Raw genomic sequence first — 27,994 nt, forward strand, 5'->3', positions numbered from 1 at the left:
ATTCTCCCCCATGGACTATCACTGGGCACAGGCTGCCCTCACTCCCCTCCCTCACTTAAGAGTTTGGAAGCCGGGGCCAGACGGGCAGGTTCACAGGCCCTTTGCCAGGCTCTCTACGGTGCCTCCAGGAGGATACAGTTTTTTACAGAGTGATGCATTCAGTGCTGTTGAGACGTCTCGGGCACGAAATGGAGAAGTCTGAAGAGTTGGAGGCAGAGTTCCTTGGTGGCTCCTGTGTTGTCACCATCCAGGAACATCTACATGCCAGGGACGAGGCCAAAGGGAAAAAGAAAAAAAGAACTGGAGGCACACATATCAGGAGGCTGATATGGCCAAAGTGCCAAAGCCTTTTTCTCCTGCATCGCTTGTCTCAGCTAATCCAGATTTTTCTCAGGGCACAATCTCGGGAGGAAAGAAGAATATAACATACTTGATGCCCTTGCAAACTTTTCACAAACCTCAGGTGCTGATGGTTTCGTGATTCAAAGTAAAGGGACCTTTGAGGTGTAAAATAAACTTTTAGGATTAAGTGTTCTCTCAGGGCTTCCAGGAGACATCCATGACCTCAAACCATATTCCCTACCTACTGATGGTCATTAAGGGAAAACTGACTGTCATTACATAAATAGGGATAAAATCCAAATGCAAATGCATAGGTGATTTCTGGAGAAAATCCTGATTTGAGCAGAGGGGTCTATTTCGTGCCTGTCTTTGCCACGTCTGCCCAGGTGAAGGTCTGGAGAGTATTGCAAGAATGTTTTGATAATCTGGGCAAGTGGAGTTTGGGGACTTGGAAAGTGACCTGTGAAGGTGAGAAGTGGGTGGGTTTGGGAAATAGGCAGAAAGTAGAAAAAGAGGTAAAGAACATCAAGGAACCATTTTCAAGAATTAAGAGTCAATTGCCTCACATACAGTGAGAGGGAAGGAAAGGGCATTTCATCATTATTAACGCTCTTTCTTTCAGAAAGTCGTTTCAGTTAACGTTTTAAAATTATTTGTTTTTCTTTTATTTTTCTGGATTTTCTAAATATTCTGTAGTATCTGTATAATTAGGAATAAAATTTTCCCCTTTAAAATTTCATAACCTTGTGGAAGACACTTCCAGGGGCCTGGCCGTGATACATCCAGTCACGTCATCTTCCGCAATAACAGGTTCTCATTTCTGGTTGAAGTCGTCGTGTCCTCTCTAGGGTTAAGTATTTATCAGCTCTGTTGGTTGCCATAATGTCTGCACAGTAACGTGTGACTGTAAGTGACACTAGCTGCACATACCCGTGGGCTTTTGCATTACTGCCCTTTGCTCTCCTCAGTCTTCTCCCTGTTTGGAATGCAAACGTGATGCCTGGAGGTGAAGCAGCCACATTGCTAACATGAGTCTGAAAATCCCCCAGCTAAGCAAGAAATTAGAAGGAACCTCGGTCTTTGGTAACGTCATCAAGCTCTTGCACAAGCCCTGTGGTACCTATGTCTGCGTTCCTTTTCACCTATATTTTTTATGAGAAACAAACAGCTCTCTACTTACACAAAACACTCTGGACTTATTTGCTTTTTTCTGCAACCAAAAGTAATCCTACCTGACTCAAAGCACAAGAAGAAAAACATTAATTTGCATTCCACGGAGAGTTGTAAATGATGACCGAATCCAGGGGTGGAAAAAAAGATGGAACTTTTCCAGGGGTGGAAAAAAAGATGGAACTTTTCCAGCCTGGAGACTTTTCCTCAGCATCTTTAGTGTGTTTCAATATTTCGGTTACCAAGAAATATTGATGGACATTCATTAGTGTTCTTTTTAATCTCAACTTCAGAACCCGGGGGATAAATATTACCTTAGTTTCCCTTAATAGCTGACTGTCAAATAGCATGCAATTGGATATATTTATTTTTCAATACGAAAAATTGAAAATAGGAATTTTCCTGTAAAATAGGATATTTTATGTCGAAGGATTTTTCAGAGCGACATGCATTATAATTTCTGTGAAAATTACATATTAGAAGTTTCAGATATAAAGGTAGGGTGATGAATAAAATCGTGTCAGAAGAAAGAGAATTCTGACCACCGAGCATGACTCAGCCCTGGAATAACTGGGGACTGCAGCAAAGAGGATTGACAGGACTCATGCTTTTGATCTTCCTGAAAACTTCATCTGCCTCTATGCGTGGTTCCTACCTTGGGTCATTTCCAATGTAACCTGTTTCAAAAATCTCCATTTATTTTTAAATCTTACTAGAGTATAAAAACCTAGCTTTCAGCATTGTCCATATTTAGTAGCCTTTTCTAGACAGGGCTAAAAACTGCCCAGCACTAGAAGCTATTTCATTCAAAGGCAAGCATTTTTTTCTAAATGATGACCAATGAACCATAACGAAATAGAACCTCTCCTCTCTGGAAATGATCAGACAGGTTCAAAAAGAATAGTTGATGGTATGCCAAGCCAGCACATTGCTGCAATTATAAGAGCAATGCTCACACCCAAAACAACCAGACTTTTCTTCTCTATTATGGAGCAGCTGCCTTCCCTAGTGAACCTGATTTAGTGCAAGATCAAAAATCTCAGCTCCTTCGACATGGGTTCTGGGACATTTCACAGTGTCCCAGGACCCAGGTAAAACCATTAAAAAATGATTTGGGACCATGACAAGAAGAAATTGAGACCTACGGCCATGTTTTCCAGTATCACTAGACCTTTTCTTATACGACACGGAGCTGTCTATTTAGAAATCTCACTCAAGTGTTGAACACAAGCTGCTTGCTTCATAATTCATTCATCCATCCATCCAGGGATCAGATAGCTACGGATAAAATGTAATCAAAATGTTATACTAAGCTTCTCATCCTGCTTCGGATGCTAATATTCTGTTTTGTTGTTTCTGCTCTTTGTTCAAACAACTCCTGTTCTTGTATACACCTCCACATACCTGTTTGGTGAGAGCATCTGTGAGGTAAGTGTGTATTTATTCCATTCAATTCCACATGTTTCACAGGAAGAGTTCTTTGAACACCTAAACTATATTTTATGCTATTGTATACATTTTAAAAGAACAAACAAAGCCTTCATTGATTATGAGCTAATCAATCTGCAGCACAATGTTTATTTTATTGTTCAGGGATGTGCTATATATTTAAGGCAATAACAGAGTCTCGGTTGAAATGGAATTTCAAGGTCATCCAGATGAAAGCACTTTTGTGCAACATATCAAAAAGCACTCCTTTCAACTGCTGGATGGACAACAAAATTCCTTGAAAGTTAGTCCTTGTACTGCATTATCTGCACCTGGTGGTTCGTGCTCTGCCTTCAAGAGCCACAGAAACGTCTAAGTGTTCTTTCCTGTAACAGCCCAGAAAGGTCGCGAAAATAGCTCCTTCCACACCCACCAGCCTGTCTCCACCCTAGTCCTGACCAATTTATCTCCTTTTCAGGATAAGTCTCAGTTCTTTCGAAGGATCCTCGAAGGCCATGCTCTCCTAATCCATCTTTACCCTCCTCCTCTGGATGTGTCGTCAGTGTCCCTCTTATTTAAAAAAAAAATTTATTGGAGTATAGCTGACTTACATTGCTGTGTTAGTTTCAGGTGTATGGCAAAGTCAGTTATAAATATATATAAATCGATTCCTTTTCAGATTCATTCCCACATAAGTTATTACACAGCATTGAGTAATTTCCTTGTCTTACATAGTAAGTCCTTACTACTTATCTATTTTAAACATGGTCAGAAGATCTAAATAGACATTTCTCTAAAGAAGACAGACTGATGGCCAAAAAGCCCAGAAAAAGATGCTCAACGTCACCTATTATTAAAGAGACCCAAACTGTCCTCTTTTTCAACACATACAAGTCAGAATGGTCATTTTCAAAATGTCTATGAACAATAAATGCTGGAAAGAGTGTGGAGGAAAGGGAACCCTCCCACACTGTTGGTGGGAATGTAAACTGGTGCAACCACTCTGGAGGAGAGTATGAAGGTTCCCTAGAAAACTGAATACGGAACTATCATATGATCCAGGAATCCCACTCCTGGCATCTATCCAGAGAAAACTGTAATTTGACGTCCCTTTTAAAGAGTGGATGGAAGTTGTAGGTGTGGTGTTACCTCGACTCCCTGTTGCTCCCAAGGCTGGCATCACCCACATTGGCATTTTTGGCCTCTGCCATTCTCTGTTGTCTCATACTGAGTTTTCAGTCAATTAATACTGCAGATTAGAACATCTATAACTGGCACTTATCTTTTGGACTTATCTTTGGGCTTTTATAATTCTATGACAATTTATCACCTCAGGCTTTCACCTTTTCAGGATCATCTCAGTTTCCGAAATGTTTTAATGGGAATCTCATAATTTCATGACTGTTCAAAAAACTTCAAAAATACCTATAATGCCCCTGAATGAGGTGGACTATTCCTAGCCTAGGATGCAATTCCTTCTTACTTTTCCCCCCTCTGACTTTCCAGTCTCAATTTTGGAGAAGTTGCACCTGTGTGGCCTGGAATACCCACCCAACCCCCCACGAAAGAGTAAACAATCTAAGTTACATGTTGTCTATAGTGAACCAGGGACCACATTTCTGCTAGGACATCTCCCAAATTGGTACAAAGGCTCAAAGGAACTAGCATTTGCAGAAGCTTAAGGATGAAATTTTCACTTTGAAGAACTATAAATTAACTCTTTTCCCAGGCAATGCTATCTACTTCCTGTAATACGTTTTTCAAGCTTGATGCTTGGGGTATATGCTAATAAATATCACTGTATTTAAAAATTTATTTTAATCACACTTCAAATTATTGAAATACAATTGATCTTAAAAGGTCCACCTCCATGAAGTTCCTCCTGGTACATTCATCCTATGCATCCTCCTTCATTAAAAGCTCATCACATTTTACTTCCTTTATGGCAAAAGTTTCACTCTCTCTTACTGTATTGTGGATTTCTTTTTTAAAATTTTCTATTATAGTTGATTTATAATGATCTGTCAATTTCTGCTGTACAGTGTGTATTATGGATTTCTACACTTGTTCTCTTTTCATCTTATATCCAATACCCAAACTATAAGTTCTTGAAAATTATGTTTGTTTCATACACATCTTGAACATCAGTATCAACTAACACAAGGTGCTCCATGATTAGTACTTGTACTGAGTTAAATCAGTGCTTCTTTCATCTTCTGGCTTCTCACACACCAAGTCTATCAGAAATCGATGATTAAGAGAAAGTCAAAGAAGTGCTTTTCTGGTTTGTGAATCATTTTAGAAATGATTGAGTTCTTACCTAAAATCCTTCTTTGAAATTTGAAATGGGAAGAAAAGAGAGAAAGAAAGTCCCTCTGTAGTGGGAGTGTGCCAGGGGCATGATAATGATCGAAAGGTCAATGAAGAAGGACCCACGCACACTACTGGATATGGAATGGATGGCCAATGGGGACCTGCTGTACAGTACAGGGAACTCTACCCCATATTCTGTGATGACCTACGTGGGAAAAGCATCTGAAAAAGAATGAGTGTGTGTATACATATAACTGAACCACTTTGTTGTACAGCAGAAATTACCACAACATTGTGAATCAACTATATTCTAATAAAACTTTAAAAAATGGAAAAAAAAAAGAAGGACATGCAGTCCCAAAAGGACAGCAACAGCATGTGTTTCCTGGGTTTTAAAAAAGCAGAATAGATAACCATTAAATTCCACTTGGCTCTTTCCATTTTACATGAAAATGCTGATAAAGTCTATGTCCAGATTTACCTAGAGTAGAATATATCGTCTCTCTGTCTTCTGGCATGTCACTCAGTATAGTTAACTTCTTATAGTGCTTATATATTTCTGCACATATGTTATAAATTCATGAACTCCAATGTCTGTGTTTATGAATATAATCCACATGTACCAAATTAGTAATGGGAGAAAAATACACAAAGAAGACTTAATCTCAATGCCCCCTTGAGAACTGCAGGAAATAATACAAGGCATCTAGACACTTATTTACCTAATAGAGGTAACTTAAACTAAATTATTAAAAAAGGAAAAGATTTGGAAGATTTGCAACAAGTGAAAAATCAACACCAAGGCATAGGAAAGAGGGAGGTAGTGAAATTCTAAACAATATGGGAGTCTGCCTGTTTCTTTACATCATCTAAAATAACACAGTCACATAGACTTGCATTCCACTGACATCCTTTGCAGCAGCGTGAATGAGCTGCATAAATAATAGATGGCAAAAGATCAACAAGAACAGCATCCTGGTAAACGAGTAAGGCTGAGACAACAGCAAAATCTTCACGGTCTAATGTACCTATCATTTCCATCTCTTCACTTACACGTTCTCGCTCTCTCTCTTTAAATTTTCTTTTCCTGAAATGTGTTTTGGCATTATTAGCAAGAGCTTTATCCTTCCTGTGTTATTATCTTACAAAATGATCTTTAGGTTCAGTTCAAAAGTATTACAAGTGGGTGGTAGGCATGCGTTGATTATAGCACTTAATGCAGGTTCCCAAAATGCATGAACAAAATCAACGTGTTAATGTTATTGAAACGTCATTGAACTAAGCAGGATTTTCATATTTTCTTTAAAATGGACACATGCAAATAATGCAACATGTGCATAATATGAAGTTATTTTATGATTCACTATCTATTTAAGCCTGGCAATGTTTCATCACAAGTGGTTTAAATGTAAAATTAGACATTATCTCAAGACATTGCTAAAAATCAAAAGGTATCTTTAGTTTCATGTAACTTTGACAACTTTTAAAGTAACTGTCCTTCCACATACTTCTGTAATTTAGTTAGAAATGCTTTATGAAAAAATCATCATAATAAATTATTTTCTCGAAGATTTTATTTCCCCGATGCAATTTATGTCTAAAAAGACTGTTAAAGATTAAACATTGAGGAGGAGTATTTGTAAACTAAGGCAGAGAGGGAAAGTAACAGTAATGCATTGCTAACAAATACTTAGTTTACAGTCTTGTTAAAAGATATTTGAAATTTCTTTGAACAAACATAACATTGATTTACGTTGTGGAATATTCATTTAAGATATCTTATGCTAAAATATTCACTCTATAATTTTTTCAAGTCTGACAAACAGTGCACTCATTTCATGGTCTAATTTCAAAAAATAAAAATTAAAAAAGAGAGAAAAAATTAAATCAGATGATGTGACTGGGACATAAATGCTTTGTTTTGCCACAGAATATCTTATGAATGAAAACATAACATTATGAGTCTTATGATTATTGTAGTAAGTACATTATAACAAAGATGAATTTTAATTTCATAAAACATCTTCCTAGATGGACTACATATTTAAAGTACTAAAGTACTCTTTTTATTAAAGTCCATCTATACACAAAGTAGAATGGTACCAAATATACTATTGATCTTACAGTTATTTGGGTACTAAAGGAATAGAAATTTATACGTAAAATTATTAAATAAAATTTCTACAAAAAGCAGGTCATAGGAGACAGTGCTATTCTTTTTTTAAATTTTTTCTTTTTATGGCCACACCCACGGCATATGGAAGTTCCTGGGCTAGTGGTCAAATCGGAATTATAGCTGAGGCCTATGCCACAGCCATAGCAACACCAAATTCGAACGGCATCTGCAACCTACACCGCAGTTTGCAGCAACGCCGGATCCTTAACCCTCTGAGGTAGGCTAGGGATCGAACCTGCATCTTGATGGACACGATGTTGGTTCTTAACTCACTGAGCCACAACAGCAACTCCATACACGTGATATTCTTAAAACTGTTGATATTTGCATGCTGTGTCATCTGTCCTGCTTGAAACCACTGTTACCTGGAAGAAAATCTACCTTGGGACGGAGGTCCAACTAGATTGCTAGCCATGCTAGTTATTTTGCGGCTTGTTGCAGGGAGTAAGATGTACACATTTACAGTGTGTATTTGTGAACTCCATCTGGTATGATCCTTTGGAGTTAACAGCATTATTAGACTTTGTTATTTTTTCTTTCAATTTATGAACACTGCTCTCTCACAGAAGGGTAGGACTGACAACTTATGCCTTCTTGAATTCCATCTTATCTATACAGCAATTATTAATCCTCACCACATTAAAATGACTTAGGACAATCCTAGGTTTAAATACTAATGCCAGGACTATAACTTTGAAGAATCTGGGTCACCTGGTCTGGTAATGATCCTAGGTCATCAATTTGCTGTTGGAGTTCCTCGAGTGAATCAAATTACAGCCAGAGTTGAAACTCACCTGTATATATAATTCCTATATTAGAATTACTGGTTACAGAAGAATTATGAAAGACTTACGAAAAGATAGTCAAAAGAAAATCACCTTAAAGAATCAGAGAAATGTGTCTCCTGCAAGAAAGAGGAGAAAATTTGACAGATGCTTTGAAGATCTTTCTCTACAAGATTCTATAATCAATTGCATCTATTAAACAATGGTTTACTCTTCAAATAAGTAGAGTGGAAAAAAATCTACAAAATTATATGTTACCAGGATGATTTAATTACTAGTGTTGTTTTCAAAACCCCCACGATAAGGCATACATTCTATTTATAAAAAGTAAGTTGATGAATATTGTGGGCTATTTTTATTTATATATTTAGAAAAATATTATGCAGGCAGAAAAACTTTAAAAACTTAAAACAATGAAAAAGGTTAAGGAGCAAGGCATAATGAACCTATACTAAATACTCAAGCTTCAAATAATGATCCATCTATATTTTTCAAGTAATTTCATAGTACAGTTTTTATGGTTCACATTGCCTTGGAAATTGGAGATGAAGAAAAAGATATATAGTATTAACATGTGATAAAACTCTCCGGCTGTATCTAGACATTTGTCACTTTTCTTCTTTTCATCTGCCAATCCTGCCAGCCTGCTTCCTACTGTCACACAAGACTTTGTGCCTTGTGGAGTCTCTCTACATTTTCCTTTACAAAATCAAAGTGTGCAATGTCATTCTTCCTCAGCTCCTTGGCATTCAAATTGAAATCACAGGTTCCCAAAGTCACCACAAAGAAGTTTGAATTTTACCAACCATGTATTACTACCAAGAATTTTGAAACTTGAGTGGGTAGTGCCCAGATGAAAGTTCAACATTGGCATGCAAGGTTTTAATAGTCCAGCAAGTGCTGTACTAACCTGGAAGGCTGCATCCAGGGGTGCCTTCTATGGATTCTCTGAATCTCCCCATATATCCCAATTTCCTTGATCAGTTTTCTTTCTTTTTTTTTTCCAGTTCAATGGCTTAACTTTTAAATAGCTTTTTTATTTTTCTCTTAGGGTTCTTGAACGGAATCACAATAAAAGTGTATTTACTAACACTACCAGAGAAATAAGTTAGGAAAACAATGGGAAACTTGTGAGCGTGTCTATTTCTAGACCCGTTTTAGCCACCTTGGCATATGAGGGATTTACTAGAGAAGGCAATCCCATCCCACTTTCCACTTACTCAATTTTCATTGTCTCTGGACTGAGAACTTGAGCCAGAGCTAAGGCTAAAATAGGAGTCACATGTATTCAGAAAAACAAAACAAAACAAAACACACACAAAAATCATAGGGAATAGAATTATTAGGCATTCATATCAGCAATATCTGCAGGAATTTTCATAGAAATGAATTCTGAGGGTCCTCAAAGAGCCAGGAAAACTACTCAAAGTGGACCCCAACCCCGCAAAAACTCTGGATAACACAGGTTATCTTGAGCAGTCCGGGCATGTTTCTATTTGTATAATAAGCTTGTTGGCTAAAACATCAGAATTAGGCTCAGTGGAAACCTATGAGGAATATAATGCCAAAAATCCATTTGATTTAAGGTAGGAAGGATGTAAAAACTTTGGAACATGGAAATGCCAGAATGTCTGTCAAGATTATGACCTGCCTAACTATTCATTAACTATGTATCTCCCAGACCCTCTGTTTTATCAAGAGAGTAAAGGAGTTCTCTTGTGGCTCAGTGGGTTAAAGACCCAGTGTCGTCACTGCAGTGCTGCTGTGGGGCAGGTTGATCCCTGGTCCAGGAACTCCCACCTGCTCTGGACATGGCCGGAAAAGAAAAAAAGGGAGAGAGATTAGATAACCCTTTACCAAAAGAGATTATAGGTGAGTGATGCCAGGGAAGAGAGGACTCTTTAAAAACACTGGGAGTATTTGCCTTCTCAGAAACTAAAGATACAAGATACAGACACAAGAAGCAAAGGGCTGCTGCAGCCCTCCGAATCATCAGTGTTTCGGATTTGGAATTGCGTCACCCTCAGATTATTGCAGAAAACTGATCATGGATTCCCAAGGATCATAATTCATGTCAGCTTACCGAGGTACCATTATATTTCTATTTTTAAAAGTATTCCACTGGGCCCGCAGTAATGAACCCACCTAGTTTCCATGGGGATGCCGGTTCGACCCCTCGCCTTGCTTAGTGGGTAACTATCTGGCGTCACCCTGAGCAGTCGTGTAGGTTACAGATGCGGCTCCAAACCTGTGCTGCTGGGGCTGTGGCGTGAGCCGGCGGCCGCTGTAGTTCTGATTCAACCCCTAGCCTGGGAACTTTCATATGTTGCACATGTAGCCCTAAAAAGCAAAGCAAAGCAAAACAAAAGTATTCTCGTTCTAGTGCATAGAAGCCTGATTCAAGCCACCAAAATAGAGTTTTGCCTTTCACGCAACTCAGAAGTTTCATTCAAATCATAGATCCAAAGCTCTTAAAAAAAAAAAAAGATTTCTACTTCTGAATCCAGGTATTGTGAGAACATCAGATGTTAGTTCCATGCAAAGGTGTCTGCGTTCATGTAGCAGAACAACTGTGCACCAGTGAAAAGAAATGTATTAGATACCAGCTTTATTCTGATTCGGGGGAAAACCAGAGCCCTCTCTCAATCTTCAAAAACAGATTACATTGACTTCAAAGGACAATGAAGTTCTAATTCGGCTTTACAGTAGGTCATGAATATTTCCCAAGTCCATGATTAAAAACTCCTCCTTCCCCAAGGATTTTAAGTTTTAAACGATGAAATTATTATACTTAACATTCCTTGTTATGTGACAAATATTGTATTCTACATGGATGTTAAATCAGAAAACCTGCAGTGTTACAAGTGACTCTAAAACCCTGACTGGTGTGTCCTCCATCTCAAGAAAAAGTTCATAGAGATTTGGGATCATTTAGATTTGCTTGCAGATCAGTGCCTATATCCAAATCTTACCTTATGTATTCTTGTGCTTGCAGAGTTGATTTGTTTATTTTTCTTTTTATGAAAGTAGCGTATGAAAGTTCCCAGGCTAGGGGCTGAATTGGAGCTGCAGCTGCTGGCCTACGCCACAGGCACAGAAATGCCAGATCCTTAACCCACAGAGAGAGGCTGGGGATGGAACCCACGTCCTCATGGAGACTATGTCAGGTCCTTAACCCACTGAACCACAGGGTGAATTCCTAATAGTTGATTTAAAATAAACAATTATAACACAGTGATAATGAAGAAACAATTATCAAGTAACATTAATTCATCCTATGTGATCATTTAACATTTTATTTCTGTTTAACTTTTTATGTATATATTTTTTGGCTGTGCCTATGGCGTGTGGAAGTTCCCGGGCTGGGGACTGAACCCGAGCCACAGCAGTGATGTGACAATGTCAGATCTTCAACCTGCTGAGCCACCAGGGAACTCCTCTGTTTAATTTTTTAAACTGCAGAGATATTCAAAAGCCAGTGGAATCAACCCCAAAGAAACAAAAATATTGACAGTACTGTAATTTCTGGAATTTATTGTGCAATATAATTTTTATGACTCTCTGCCAAACAACCATCTGTTTGAGATTTTCCTTACTATATATAATTTATATATACTGTTTTATAAGAAATACATTTTGAAACTAAAATTAATAAAAGGAGTTTGTTGTTCAATTTGAAGTGAGGATAAATTGGCCGGTTTAACTATTTTCTATTTAGCATACACATGTAAAGAGGATTTGACAAAATCACTTGCACCATATATCAGATGCCTATTCAGAGCACATGAGGGCTTCTGGAGAATCTTTCCCCAGCTCTGCAAGGCATGGCCACTGAGCTGATGCAATAATTGAAGCTTCGAAAGGTCTTACTACCGTTCTACCAAGCCAGCTGCTTCAGCATCATGGGGGCTACGGGGAGGCAGGTGAATTCCACCGGCCTGGGCCCATTACCACACTACTTTTGCTCCGCAAAGAATTCCTTGGTCAGAAACCGTGTGGTGTGACTATCATGGCGGCACTCATGATATTTAATGCAGGCTGGCTGATGAGCCTCAGGACGAGTGCCACACGGGGGACTCAATTTTTGGTCTCGACTGCTGGCAGACTGAGCATTCAGCAGTGGCCATGGCAGTTCCGCCTTGATAAGTAGAAGTCCATGTTACTGAGCCCAGTGTAACTTCCTTCCCTGCCTCCATGGCCACTGGGCTATGAGGGAGGGAGGTATGGATAAGGCTAACTGTATCCATGGAATGGGTTACCCTCCTCCACCAATTACTGCGCTCTTCCTCTGCGGAACTCCCCCTTTGGTGTCCTAGTTAATTTACTCAGTATCTTTCAAGTCAATGACTTGAAAATTACTTATATTACTTACTTCTATGGAAGCCTTAAAGTAATTTTTATTTTAATAAAAGTAAACACCAATGCCTTCTCTTTATGCAAACAACATTCAAATTCAGAGAGATTTTTCTTCTGAAAGTTTGCACAGAAAAAGTTTGAGAGTTTGGCTCAGGACAGAGGTGACCTGCTACTCAGACTATTATTTCATTTTAGAATATTTAGAAAATGTCAAAAAGGCTGGATGAGGAGGTACCGGTTTCAACCTCAAAGTCAAAGAGTTGAAGCTGAAAAATCCATTTGGATCCTCACCGTTGATCCTTCCCTTTGTGTGCAGGTGTCATCATTTAACCCAAGAAGGGGCCAAGATATAATTTTCCAAGCTTACATACATTTTTCAAGATATCTGTACAATAGCAATAACGATTTATTATTCCCTTTGTATTGGTCATTTTGACAATGCTTTCATATATTATGTCCTTTATTCCATACAACCAAAATATGATGTAGATATGGATTCTCCTATAAAGAAAATGAGGCCAAAAAGCTTTGATAGCTTGCCCACAGTAATACAGAAAAGAAGCAGAACCAGGAGTTCCTGTTGCGGCTCAGGAGGTTACAAACCCGACTAGTATCCATGAGGATGCAGGATCAATCCCTGGCCTCGCTCAGTGGGTTAAGGACCTGGGGTTGCCATGAGCTGTGGTGTAGGTCGCAGATGTGGCTCCAGTCTGGTGTTGCTGTGGCTGAGGCATAGGTGGCAGCTGTAGCTCCAGTTCAACCCCCTAGCCCCCATATGGTACTTCCATATGCCATACCTGTGGCCCTAAAAAAAAAAGAAAAGGAAAAGAAAAAGAAAAGAAAGAAAAGAAGCAGAACCAGAAACCCATCTTATGGGCTGTCTGAAAAGTCTATGTTATTAACTCTTACATTAAGTTGCTTCCCATGATTGTAACTCATTTTATCACACTCTAATGCCAGGACCACTTTTTAACCAACACGCATGGAGAGATACGCCGTAAGTGACAAATGTGTGTTCACTTTCAGTTTGTAATGTCTGTAAAATGACTGCGTGCAAGAAAACAAAGGGTGTGTAGTGTAGTCAGGCACTAGCCTCGTCATTTTCACACGTGTTAGATACTTGACAGCTCATTACAACCACGAATGATACAACTCATTGCTCCCGTTTTCCAGCTCAATACAGTGAGTTTAGGGAATTAAGGTCATTTTCCTGAGGTGACATTCTTAATAAGTGGAAGATGTAAGATTGACGCAGTGCCTGTTAATTCCAAATCTCCGCCCTCTCCAGATCACACACCCACGCTGTCTTGGTATTCATTATCCTGCTAGCCAAACACCAAAAAGTTTCTTTTAGCTGAGGAAGAGTTACTATTCTATGTCTTAAATTGCCAGATACAATGAGATTTTAAAGCCAAATTAAATAGACGAGTCTTGCACATTCTCCCAAGTTCCCTGCAGCAAAGACTTAGTGAAATGTCAAGGTTGCAGGCAGGCAGTCTTAGCTGAAATGCACTTCTCTTCCTGGACACAGTTATTAGCAAAACCCAAAACATATGATAACGTAAAATCCGTAATCCCATTCCTATAGTTTTTACTTCATTTCTATACCACTACAAAATAATTTACAAAAAGACTATCTCTTTGTGGTTCACAGGGGAAAAAAATGCTTCATTAAGCTATTAGCACTAACATTTTAAAATACAGTGACTGGGTCACTTTGCTGTACAGCAGAAATTTGACGCAACATTATAAATCAACTATACCTGAATAAAATTTCTAAAAATACATTTTATCGATGGATATTTACCAGGATATTATAACCATGAGTTTCCATCAACTTTATTTATTTATTTATTCATTTAATTTTGCTTTTTGGGGTGACAGGCATGGCATATGGAGGTTCCCAGGCTAGGGGTTGAATTGGAGCTACAGCTGCCAGCCTACACCACAGCCACAGCAACATGGATGTGAACCATGTCTGGGACCTACACCACAGCTCAAGGCAATGCCAGATCCTCAACCCACTCAGCCAGGCCAGGGATCGAACCCGCACCCTCATGGATACTAGTCAGATTCGTTTCCGCTACACCACAATGGAACTCCCACTATCAACTTTAAATTCTGAGATTAGTGGACATTTCTAAATAGAATGATTTTTCACAATTTTAGTAGTCTGAGTTTTCAAAAGGTATGTGCTCTTTAAGAAAATATATAAAAAATACATCTTTGCATCTGCAACACATTTTTGGCCTTATTTTATACACTCAAGATAATATTCTCATCAAATACACCTAGAAAATTAAAATAGTTGGCATAATATTGCCAGATTCATCTCTGCTATAAAGGTTTTTAAAGCAGAAGCCATAAGGATAGCATTTGTAGAATTCACTAGAAGTAAAAATGAAAGATAATTTAGTGAATTTTCAATGAATAAAAATACGATCAAGCTATTTTTCCTCTGAAAAAGAATTACCGGGATATGTTGAGACCCTTATTACATAACTTTCTGTCCTTGAGTCTTTGTTTGGAAATTTTTTTGTGGGAGGTGCTTAAGGTATTTAGGGTGATGCAGGGGGAAGTAGTTAAAACATGTGTTCAACAAATACCTATTGCCAGGCACTGGGTTTAGTTCTGCAGCGACAATGGTAAGCAAAAAGCAGACACAGCCTCTCCTCTAATGGACTGTGTAACGTGTTACTGAGAATTCCACACAAGTTGGGGACATCCAATTACAGCTTCTTTCTCTGGTTTTTAAACAAATTCCCAGATACTGCTAGAAATGATGAGCTAGCCACACTTTGAGGGCTCATTGCATAAAGAATCATGCTAGACCATGACGTGAGCCCGCCGAGGATAAAAGCTCTAGAAATACCACCTGTAAGACGGGAATGACAGTGGGAGTGGGTCAGGCTTGCGTTACACAAATCATGGACACGTGGATTGCTCTGGAACATTAACTCCTTCTCAAGTGGGCGTGTCACCTCAAGCCACCACCCCTCGAAACACGTCTGGCAAGAACTGCTCTGAGGTTTGGAAGACCGTCAACAGTCCTTGATTCTGGAAAGAGGGATTATTCCAATGAATGAATGGAATAACAACAACAACAACAACAAACAAAACAAACAAACAAAACAAAGCGAAAAACAACACTTCACCTACTCCTGGATAACTTTTCAGGAACTCGGGGTTGGCTTCTCCGTGCTTTCTGTATCTAGCAGCAAGATAAAGTTCAATGTTCACAAATGGAGACTCTCTAGCTAATAAACCCATCTTTCTGGACAAGACGCAGACATATACACATTTGGAATTAGAGCTGGGAGAGGGAGGAGAAGGTGGAAAATGCACCTTCACACCAAATGGCACAGCTCTACCTTCACTGTTTTAAGTACAGGTAGACCAGAAAGCCGATGCTGCTCGGCAAAACATGATTTCACTTGCTCAGAAACCCACTTTAAAGGTTCATTAGGCGTAAGGAAGTATCGTTTTGTTGATAGATGAGCATGAATTTCTGATACTGTGAGATGAAGTATAGAAGTCAGTCGCCCCCCGAATAAGGGAAGATTTTCCTTTGCACAGACCTTTTTTTTAAAAATTGAAGTACAGTTATTTACAATATTAGTTTCAGGGGTACAACAGTGTGATTTTATATACATATATATATATATATATATATATATATATAGTCTTTTTTTAAGATTCTTTCCTATTAAAGGTTCATCCCATAGATCTTAAGTTGGTTTTCTTGATCAAGGATGGTTTTTTCTTTCTGTGTGAAAAGATTGTAAATTCCTAATTTTGGTAATGAAAGTTAAGGAATGGTAAAATGCTCTCTGAAAGTACCACTTCTGGAGCCAAGAAGAGATATTTAGATTTAATAAAGAGGCCCCACACCTTGTATTTATGAAATTATTCATTGTCTAAAGGGGTCATTCTGAGTATTTCATTACATTTTATTTCATGTTATGAAATAAATTAAATGCAATAACTTTGTTCGCAAATTTGGCTATTTACAAAACACATATGCATTTCATAAATACCCAGGATCTTCTCATGGATTCTTTCTAAAAGTACAAGGGCATTACTTTATTTGTGATTATGTTTCTTCTAAAGTCTCCTCTGTCAACTAAAAAGGAAATTAATTGAATAATGACATAAGCCATAATGTAACAGGAAAGAAATCAGTGGGATATTAAAAATTCCTGGGCCTCTCTGTGACGTTAAATATTCATTTGATTTCCATAAAAAGTCTTTAAAATTTTGTAACCAGATGATGTGCGAAAAGAAAAGACTGGCATCATTCACCAAGCCTGGAAAGCTCGACATGCAAACGCGTTGTTCACAGGAGATAACCCACACCTGTCATTTTTGACTTCCCAGCAGAATTCCGTTCTTTCCCCGTTTACAGCACACTTGCTCCCGTGTCTCTCAGTCGCTTTGTTGGCACCTCCTCAGGCCAGACTTCTCCAGCACCCTCCTGCCTGAACACGCACTTGCCTGGTGGCCCATCAGTGGCGCCCCTGCCCACCACAGGGCTAACATTCCGTCGGGAATTCTCAGTCCTCGGAAGACGCAAAAAACACGTCTTTTCTAGATGTTTATCAGCTGATGGGTTCACAAACAAAACAGGAAGTCTGTGTTCAAAGGGCAGGTTAGCATCCCCTCCTTCGCCTTTTTCGTTGATTTGGCTTCAGCCACTTACAACTCCATTCCTGAGCTGGGCTCTTTGTGGCAAGTCGATCCAGGGACTCTTGGGGGATATAAACATCATGTGTTAAGTGGACTGATTCCTCATATGAGAACCGTCATAGTCCCTCTTTAAACAAACGAGGGCAATGACTACTTCCAAGATTCTTTCTGTCTGGTCAGGAAAATGTCTGGAGATAAAACTCCTGTGAGATAATTGTTTCTGTGATAAGCGTACAGATGACAGCTTAACAGTGCTTTGAGAAAGAACAGATAAGTATCTCTGTTAAGCAGATATATGACATTGATATTTTTATCAGCCATTTCCTTTAGTATTTTACTCAAAATGCACTCAGCTGTTAACTTTCCAGCCAGAAAACATTCAAATGAAGAGAGATAACCCTCAGGCACTTGAAGCCCACTTTAGCCACTGAACCACAAGCCGCTCACCCTGGGCCTGCTTCTGGGGTCTAACCTGTGGGATTCTGTACACTGTTTTTGTTTGTTTGTTTGTTTTTAACCACAGTAGAAAAAATAAAGTCCAGCACCTTGGTCCATGATGTAGAAATGAAAAATGCTATTATGAAACTAATAAACCCCACCATCCCTCACAGTTCGGAGACTGAAGCCAGCCATCTCAGCCCCTTGAATCCACACCCACACGACTACTTGCCTGTGTCTTTATCTAGAGCGAAAAGAGCAAGTACAGGCCACCGTGAGCCACCTTCAATCCTGAGGACTGTGGGCAGGGAAGCTGGAAAGACGAGGATAACACTGTCTCCTTGAAGAAGAGAATTCAAATTAAACTGATGTCAGTGGGACTTTTGCTAAGGACGGAGGCCTTTGTGATACCTTCCCATACAGTATCATATGTAATGAGTATCTATTACCTACAGGTTTTTTTTTGGCTTTTTGCATTTTCTAGGGCCACTCCCGTGGCATATGGAGGTTCCCAGGCTAGGGGTCGAATCGGAGCTGTAGCCACTGGCCTACGCTAGAGCCACAGCAACGTGGGATCCGAACCGCGTCTGCAACCTACACCACAGCTCACGGCAACACCAGATCCTTAACCCACTGAGAAAGGCCAGGGATGGAACCTGCAACCTCATGGTTCCTAGTCAGATTCGTTAACCGCTGTGCCACGATGGGAACTCCTCTACGGATTTTAAGTGGAGACATTTATACTTACTATATATATATTTTACATTTACATATAAAATATAAAATACATATATTTTATATATAAAATGCATATGTACTTATATTTCTCTATATATACATATAAGGTGTTTTATATAGGGGTGTGTGTGTGTGTGTGTGTGTATACATGAAGAGAGCGAGAGGTTAGTACCGTATAGAAAGTAAATTTCAATCACATTTCAAGCCTAAAAAGTTTGACTAATTTCAATCAAAACAAAAAAAAAATCAGGGGAGTTCCCGTCGTGGCGCAGTGGTTAACGAATCCGACTAGGAACCATGAGGTTGCGGGTTCGGTCCCTGCCCTTGCTCAGTGGGTTAACGATCCGGCGTTGCCGTGAGCTGTGGTGTAGGTTGCAGACGCGGCTCGGATCCCATGTTGCTGTGGCTCTGGTGTAGGCCAGTGGCTACAGCTCCGATTCAACCCCTAGCCTGGGAACCTCCATATGCCGCGGGAGCGGTCCAAGAGATAGCAACAACAACAAAAGACAAAAAGACAAAAAAAAAAAAAAAAAAAAAAATCACCATTTTCTCTTGGCTTTGGAGTGTGTTACCTCCAAGCTAATAATCCACGAAGCCACAGGTGCAAGACTACCGCAGAGAGTTGGAAAGTCATGACGGTGCCGTGCCATCACACTCCACGGACTTGGAAAGAGCCACCGCGAGGCTAGGACCAGCGTGTAGGCATGCATCAAGGTACAGGTTTATGCGTAAGTACGGTATGGCTGTGGATACAGCTGGACGTGTGTAACTACACACACGGTTCTGGATGTAGACTGTGGCGAGAGAGAGGACCTCCAAAGCAACCACAAGCTTTCTGTTCCCTCTGCGACATTTGTGCTAATGTTCGTCTCTCATCACTGCCCTCACCGTCCCCGGCTGCTTCAGAAGCGCCCTCGTCGAAGGACACTCCTCACCTGACGATGTCCCCTCCCTCCAGAAGCACGTCCACTGCCACCACCCTTCTCCACGGAGTCCTCTCTCAAACTTGATTCCCACAACAGCTCGGCTCCTGACGCTCCGATTCAATCGTCCCCACCCTCCTCTAGAAGGAGGTTACGGCGTCCACATCTGGATTTCCTTCACTATTGCGGAGGAAAGGAGAATTTGGGGAGAATCTTTCTCCTTCCTTAAAAAAAAAAAAAAAGTTGCCTAATAAAGCAAATTCTATTAAATGAGTGTAAAAATTTTAAATATACTCAAACGTCAAAAACACACTAATAATAAAGCTACCTGTGCTCATTACTCAGATAAGTCCGTTAATAGGATCTTGCAAACCTCCTTCCTCTATATTGCTTAGTTGCTGAAGTATTTTATTTGATTTTATTTTCGCCTTTTGTCTTTTTAGGGCCAAATCCACGGCACATGGAGGTTCCCAGGCTAGTGGTCGAATCGGAGCTACAGCTGCGGGCCTGCACCGCAGCCACAGCAACGCCAGATCCGAGCTGTGTCTGTGACCCACATACACCAGAGCTCAAGGCAAAGCCGGATCCTTAACCCACTGAGCAAGGCCAGGGATTGAACCTGTGTCCTCATGGACACTAGTTGAGTTTATGACCACTGAGCCACGATGGGAACTCCACGAAGTATTTTAAAGGTAATTCTAGACATCATGTCATCGTAACTCTCGTTCTTCAGCAACAGTGACACATTTTACAGAGAACACAAATGAAATTATCTTCTATGCCAGAATTTTTTTGGAATAGCAAAAATGTAAAAATAGTAATAGAAACAAACTTAATAAAGAAATAACAAGATAATTTAGGTCCATCTGTATATCAGAATTCTATACAGCTATTAGTAATATGTGGTAGGTTCATGCATATAGACATATTACTAAAATAAAGGAATATAGATACAATATATGAAATATACACAACTACAAAAGGATCTGTAATATGTTGTGATATTTTCCTTTAAAAAAACACCTATGGGAAAGGAATTTGAAAAAGAATGGATGTGTGTATATGCATTACTGAATCTCTCTATTGTACAGAAGAAATTACCACCACGTTGTAAATCAACCCTATTTCAATGAAACTTGACAAAAATAAAAAGAAAGAGAGAAAGAAAAAGAAAAATATGTAAATATTGGTTGTCCTGGAAGAAGGAAGAGGAAGGGTGGAGAAAAGGGCCTCTTATTCCACAAAAATTTGATAATTCTTTACTGTCTGCATTCATGTCACGTGCAAGTATTGTTCCTGTTGAAAAACCATCCTGAATTAAGACTGCAGGTGCTAAAACCCAGTTTTCCACCTACTAGTTGTGTGACTTCGAAGAGTTAGTTGCTTTCTGGAGGCACTGCTTTCCTCCTACAGGGTTACTCATGAGTACCCACCTCACACAATGATGGCTGGCACGAGGTAAGATTCATAAATGTTCATTTTTACTAGGTCTTTACAATAATATCTTCTTCATTAATACTTTGTAAAACCCCATTTACCTCTCTACGTGTTTGTTCTAAATGTTTAAATAGTATATGTTGCAGTTATGTTAAAATACGATCACTATTTTAATACTGAATCTAAACTTAATTATTAGTGCTTGTGATAAAAGCACAACGAAGTAGCCATTGGATATCAAAAGTTTAAAAGACAAACTTTTCATATTTCCTTCCAGAAAATCTTACCTCTTGTTTTACACGTGGGTCATGCCTTGAATACTGGAGTGCATTTTCTCATCAAGAATATAATCATTCATATCTAATGCCAGAACTGCCTTTGTTATGTATTCATTCAACAAATATTTTCTTTTGATTTATTTTGTTGACGTATGTAGTTGGTTTACAATGTCGTGTCAATTTCCATTGTACAGTAAAGTGCAACAAATAGTTTTTGGTTGACCACTATGGTATAAGCAGAAAATAAACTGAGGCTATGACACAGATACATTAAAAAAAAAAAAAAAAAAAAAAAAAAAAAGCCTGGGTCCTGCCCATGAGGAGTTTGAAGTGGAAAAAGGTAATTTAGCATGTGCCGTTCCTGAATCAATATAACCACTGAAATGCAATCTGACCCATAAGAATGATGTTAGCACTGTCTCAGAGTAAGAAGGGAATTGCTAATTAAACACAGAACTATAGCTCATAATTGAAGAAGACCTGAAATAGTAACGTAAGTATAATAATAGATTCAAGAGATCTAAATCACTAGTGTTGTAGTGAACTAGAAAACCCTATAATATTTTAAGCGTTAGTGTTGTTAAAACATCGGGGCGCACCTTCACTGTGGGAAATTCCTTATATTCAATAGTGTCCAGAAAACCAAAATCCCCTCAGGGAAAGAAAACACACCTTAACTATACCATGGAACCTTTTCTGTAGCACAGTAACATTACAGTGAATGCCAATCTTCACGGTACACCTTGAGTGATGGCAAAGGACGGAAGTCAGGTGTGCCCGGGGTGTCCTCAGAAGCCCCACATTCTTGGCTACGACACAGAGCGCTAATGCTTCCTCAGCTGTCACATTGATCTGGTGGCTTGAAAGTCATCTGAAGGGTTTTGTGGATGGTACCACCAATTTTAGAGCTCATGTATTATGAAGACGCAGAAGAGGCTTGTTTGTACAAAGTTAAAATGTTTCCTTACAACCTGCACAAGCGCAATTTAATGATTTGGAGCTAAAAGGAAGAGGAGGCAGAGAGAGGGCAAGAAAGATTGAGGAAGTGTGAAGACCAGACGTACACGTGGAGATAAACTGCCCCCCAAAATCTGTAGGGACCACCTTTACACTTGACACTTCCCCTTGACCCCCCCCTTTTGCCACCCCCCAAAAGGTCCTCTTGCTGGTACTTAATATGTACCTTAGCACCTTGCTTCTCCTCTGAAAGCACTGGGGGATTTCACGGAAAGAGGATTTTGGAGCTCAAGACTTCGCCTGGTATTTAAGGCAGCTAAATATGTTTTGCAGCTCGATTCTACAAAACCAAATTATGTCTGGACTTGCTTCTACCATGATTTATGAGAAAGCTTGGTGGTACAGGGAAGAGACGAAGGGATTATTTCAAAAATCATTATGCTTTTGTTAATAGGCTTATCTTCATGACCTTCGCTTTAATTGTTCACTCCTCTGCCCTTTCCCAGGAACATGTGCACAAACTTTAAGAGCAGTAATTACCGTGTCTGTCATGACAGACATACACCAGCCAAAGGAAAGACGTGGAGACACACACACTCCAAAGATGATCCCACACTGGCCACACTTCATGCACAGTCACAGACCCACGGCAGTCAAGTGGCACACGGCCTCCTCACACACACTCACTCACGTTCCATAGTAAATTCTGAAGTCTTTCCATGATCCTGTGGAACAGACTTAAAACTGGGTTGAACAAAAGCCATTCTGCTGCACTCATTTGCAAAAGATATAATTAGTTGTTCTTTCAGTTTCCTGGTTAAAATGGCACATACAAAAATAATAGGCTGTCAATACCTTAGAGGGTTAGCAGTATGAACTCAACAGAGGAAGACAGTTTGGGGCAACAATGGTTTATTTTCCCCTAATACCTGTGATATTTTAGGATCCCTTATGGCATGAAAGCATATGTTTAGAATGCAAACGTGAGTGTATTTATATTCTACCTATTTTATCTTTAGGTCACCAAATTTTTCTCATCAGAACTGTATCTTTTAAAAAAATCATTACCAATAGTAAGATTATAAAGAAGGCAGCATAACATAAAAGCTCTAAAAATAGTTATAAGGGTTAATTTTGACCCACACAATGTATGTTAACCAATTACCTTCCATTTTCGTGCTTCCAAAGAATTCATTAAATCAGTAAGTATCTACTAAAGAAATAACTTTGAAAGAAAAAAAGGAGGAGAGGAAAATGGTGGGAAAAGTTGATCACAAGTTCTACACTGCGTCAGAGTTAACGTGGAATAAGTTTTTATTTACTTATTCATTTATTTTTGCTTTTTAGGGCCACGCCCACAGCAGAGTGGGGTCAAATCAGAGCTACAGCTGCTGGCCTACATCACAGCCACAGCAACGTGGGATCTGAGCCACGTCTGCGACCCACACCACAGCTCATGGAAATGCCAGATCCCCGACCCACTAAGCAAGGGCAGGGATCGAACCCGCAGCCTCATGGATACTAGTTGGATTTGTTTCCACTGTGCTACAATGGGAACTCCTTAATGTGGGCTAAATTAAATGGTTGCACAAGTTTTTCCTGTCTGTCTGTCTGTCTATCTATCTAAAGTTTAAAATCAATGCTAAGTGGTTATTACCAGATCTTGGACCACTATCAGCTTAAAGATGTTACGAAAATTTTTGCTCCCCCCGCCCCCCCGTCACAAGTCATTAGGAAAAAAACAACAAAACAAAAACCCTCACCAGGTCTGGCATCCATGGTCAAGGAGCTCATTTACCTGTGATGCCACCAGGAACGGCAAGTTAAGAAAGACAACCTTAATTATGAGAGATACAATATCTTTAGGGTTCCATTCCAATCCATCCAAATTTAGGTAATAGATAAGATATATTTTCATCTCCACATTTTATGATAATAGCTGCCACCAGAGCAGGGCAGACAAGCTGACAAGCACAACTGGCAGCAGAAGCTCATAGTCTGTGATGAAATTGCAGTCTTTTACCTTCAAACATGATTTCTTTCAAAACTTCCCAGGACAGGTGGCTTCCTGGGATTGGGCCTATGTTGGCAGGAGGTACCAAGGACTGCAAAGGTGAGACACTGATAAGCATTATACCCAGGGGGGAGGATGGGGAGGCCTCTTCTAATGGCACTTTGTCAGGAAGCCAACTCCTCTCTACTTAAAATGTACTGTGTGCTCATGAGCCAATCAATCACCCCACCACCCTCCAGGCACTTAGGAAGACAACCAAAGAGGCCACTGAACCTCCTCTACAGAGCAGGGAGTCGCTTTTAGAGGAAATGACTGAGCACGATGAGGCTATTTCATCAAGAAAATGAAGGCAGATGTGAGCGCAAAGCTGGGTTGCTCCAGCAGACGTGCCTGCCTTCCCAGCTTACAAGGCCTCTTGTGTCCCCTAGAGAGAAGACCTGCCAGAGGGGCCACAGCAAGAGTCTGGAAGAGCATGTGTGGAGAAGGCTGCCATGAGGTCTACAGAGGACAGGGCAGGCCGGGAAAGATTCCACCCAGAAAATACATACCTAAGGATGAACATGTCTATTGGAGCCCTCATAGGAATCATGATGGGAAAAATCCAAAAGCCAAGGGGACTCTACCACATAGAGAAACTGAAAGCAGCTCAGCTGAAGCCCTAGGCTCCAGGGCAGCAACTGTGAAAGAATGATTCACGAATCCATGGGTGCTCCCGAGAGCTTTTTAAGGAGCCTGCAAGGTGGGATCTGTTTTCATCGTAACACTGTGAAGACATTTATTTGCTTGGCCCACTGTGTTGACATTTGCAGGACTAGAGGAAACACAGCAGTGCGCACAGCTGCGGGAGAGCACAGATCCAGGTGCAGGAGGCACTGTGTGAATTGGCTTTGGAGCCTTCAACACTGTTCATCCTCTGCAAACACAAACACAGGAAACAACACTTCTGAGAACGTCCTGAAGAAAGCAGTGGAAAAGGTTAACTGCGTGAAGTTTCAATCCTGAGTATGTCTTTTTCCATATCCTGTGTGACAAAATCCAGCACTTAGGCTGCAAACCCCAGGGAAATGTTTGACTCCCAGGAAGAGAGCTCAGGCAACTGTTTCGGTTGCAAAGTTAACTGGCTGCTCCCTTCATGGAATTTCATTTTGGCTTGAAAGACCACGTGACAAACTGTGGTTATCGGGAAGAGGGTATTTGGTAGACACGGTCTCAAAAATGAACCCAAAGTTGTCTTCCATTAAAGAAAACATCCGAGAGGACGTGTCGCCCGTGATGACATTGGAGCCTTCAAGTGGAAAGCAGAATCCTGGGCAACGCATTTGCCACCACCAGGGGTGGGGCCTCCCAATTCTTACAGCCCCATTTGAGATTGGTGGTGACCTTCACGTGATTTGCATAATGAAGCGAGTCAACATTTGGAAATCTGCAAAATGCAGTGAACAAATATTTTCCAAATGACCATGGATGGTGATACAAAATCATTCATTCGATCTATGCAAAGTGTAATAAGGACCAATTAATGTCAATGTAACGGTATCAAAGGTTGGTTGAGGCGGAGTCAGATCCCATTTTGCAACATTCAAAAAATTAGCACTTGAGTTTTGATCATAAAAAAGAATATCCATGATGATCAGAAAAGGTAACTGAAATAGCCTGCCATTTACATATCTCTGGAAGCAGATACGTCATTTTGATGCACAACAGTTTTTAATTTTGATAGAAACTTATCTACTGTCTTTTATTGTTTGTGCTTTGGGTGTCTTATCTAAGAAAACATGGCCTAGTCTAAAGACACACAGCAATTTACCTGTTTTCTACTAAGAATTTTAGGTTTTAGTTCTCCACTTAGATCTTTGATCCATTTTGTGTTAACTTTTGTGTATGGTAGAAAGTGAGGTAGGGTCTATTTTTATCTTTTTGTAGGTGGATATTCAGTTTCCTAGCACATTTTAATTTTAATGTTTAATCATTATTGTTCTCATGGGATGAATGATCCCAGAAAAGCTCTCTAGCTATTTTTGTCTCCAAAGCACATTTCCCCTGTTTTTTTTTTTTTTTTTTTTTTTTTTTTTTATATCTTTTTGCCTTTTCTAGGGCCGCTCCCTTGGCACATGGAGGTTCCCAGGCTAGGGGTCCAATCGGAGCTGTAGCCACTGGCGTACACCACAGCCACAGCAACACGGGACCCGAGCCGTATCTGCGACCCACAACCACACCTCACAGCAACGCCGGATCCTTAACCCACTGAGCAAGGCCAGGGATCGAACCCGCAACCCCATGGTTCCTAGTCAGATTCATTAACCACTGAGCCATGATGGGAACTCCACCCCTATTCTTTTTTTTTTTTTTTTTCTCTAACAGATTCTGCCCTCTTCTCCCAGTCTGTCACCTCAGGAATATTTTAGAGTTCCTATGGTTGAGGTCCTATTACGATAGGCTGTACAAGAGGAAATAACTGTTTAAGCTACATTCTCCGTCATTAAGAATGAGGCACAGGATTTGCAAAGATGCTGAATTTTAGAGGACAAACAACATTATAGAGTATCTGGTCGTGAATCATTTTCAGGGTGACCTGAGCATACCCCCATTTTTAGGTAATCAGAAGGATCTCCATCTCCCCCAGCCTTTAGCTGTAGCATTTCTGCTTCTTAGCCTCTATAATTGGCCACACCAATCAAGATGCCCAAAGAAACTGTAGGGTGTTCATAGAACTTGGAAAAATGTCGAGAACCAAATCCAAACTCAGACCCAGGCCTCATAAAAATGGTCTTTCTCTTATAAAATAGTTTTTTCAAGTACAAGTGTCATAGTAAAGAAACAGAAGTGTCCTTACTGAAGTATTGTCTTACTGTTCGTTTTATTCTAGAGGCATAGACAAAAATCCAGTGCTGCTTTAGGAACACTGTATAGAGAAGGTGGATACTGTCTGGTTGATAACGGACTTTTTCATCTTTTTTGTCTGAAGAAAAAATAAATAACCCATATCTGATAACACATCTGTTTAAATGTTAATCTGGAAAGAGAAAGTCATATTCTAAGCTAGTAAAGGAGTCTTTGAGCTTATCTGGTCCTAGAAGAAGAAAGTGAAAGCCAGAGGAACCATCTGACTTGTCCAGGAGCACAGGGCTAGTGACTTGCGCTGATACATCAATAATAAGTGTGGATGGAAACTAGAATAAGAACCTGTTTTATTCTCAATTCCAGATAAGATGCTTTCAAGTATAAGACTCCCTCCTATATTTACAGGCCCAGTAAGTTTTTCTGCTTTTTTTTCTCCTCCTTATCACAAGTCTCTTGTCTAAGAAGAAAGGCAAGAAAAGCAGCTACAATTTCTTTGGAAACACACTGTTAAACTGAGTCTCATTTTTGCAAGATTGCAGATTTCTTTTGAATCAAAAATTATAGTTTCTAAAAATGGCTATGAGTAAATTGTGCATATGATTTTTGTATCATGTAATATTTTGAAAAATTAAAGGGAATGGAATCCAATCTCTATATCCAAACTCCATGGCTTTTACAAAAACAGTTCGGTCATAATTATTAATTCAAAAAATATTTATGAGTTGCTTAAAATCTAAGAATATTTATATTTTTACAATGTTTTACAGAGTGAAATAGGCATTAGTTTAGTAAAATCAAGCACCAAACAGCAAGGGTTTTGTATATTGTCACGGGTATAAGATATGCATATGACATATAAATTGAATAGATTTATTGGATCATTAACTGACCTGCGGTTAATAACATACACTATTAAATATTATTTTAATGGTAATGCATGATAAAATAGACATCTTTTTTTAATCACGGCATTACTTTCTATTACTAATAAAATAAAACCCACTCAATATGCTTTTAAACATAGTTTACATAATTTTGCTTAAAGAAGAAACAGAGCTTAGAGTGATAGTAAATCACTTTTTCATTAATGTATAATATCTTTCTAAAATTAA

General features: G+C 39.5%; 1 protein-coding gene across 3 annotated transcripts in view; it reads right to left on the reverse strand.

Moving 5' to 3' along the window:
• The window catches only part of LOC146398709 (uncharacterized), an 843,865-nt gene that overhangs the window by 118,311 nt on the left and 697,560 nt on the right, over positions 1-27,994 (reverse strand). Inside the window, exons 4-5 of one of the 3 annotated variants that reach the window (XR_014819883.1) lie at positions 1,273-1,318; positions 137-1,186 (exon numbers count right to left, since the gene is read on the reverse strand). The exons of the other annotated variants lie outside the window; for them this stretch is intronic. The gene's annotated coding sequence lies outside the window, so the exon portion shown is untranslated. The remainder of the gene's footprint in view (positions 1-136; positions 1,187-1,272; positions 1,319-27,994) is intronic. 3 annotated transcript variants of the gene reach the window in all.

The sequence above is a fragment of the Sus scrofa genome, chromosome 11 (assembly GCF_054392235.1).
Source record: "Sus scrofa isolate SSC_HxYL_T2T_F1_AM1 chromosome 11, Sscrofa_HxYL_maternal_Yorkshire_Landrace_v2.0, whole genome shotgun sequence".
In the NCBI taxonomy this organism is placed as follows: domain Eukaryota; kingdom Metazoa; phylum Chordata; class Mammalia; order Artiodactyla; family Suidae; genus Sus; species Sus scrofa.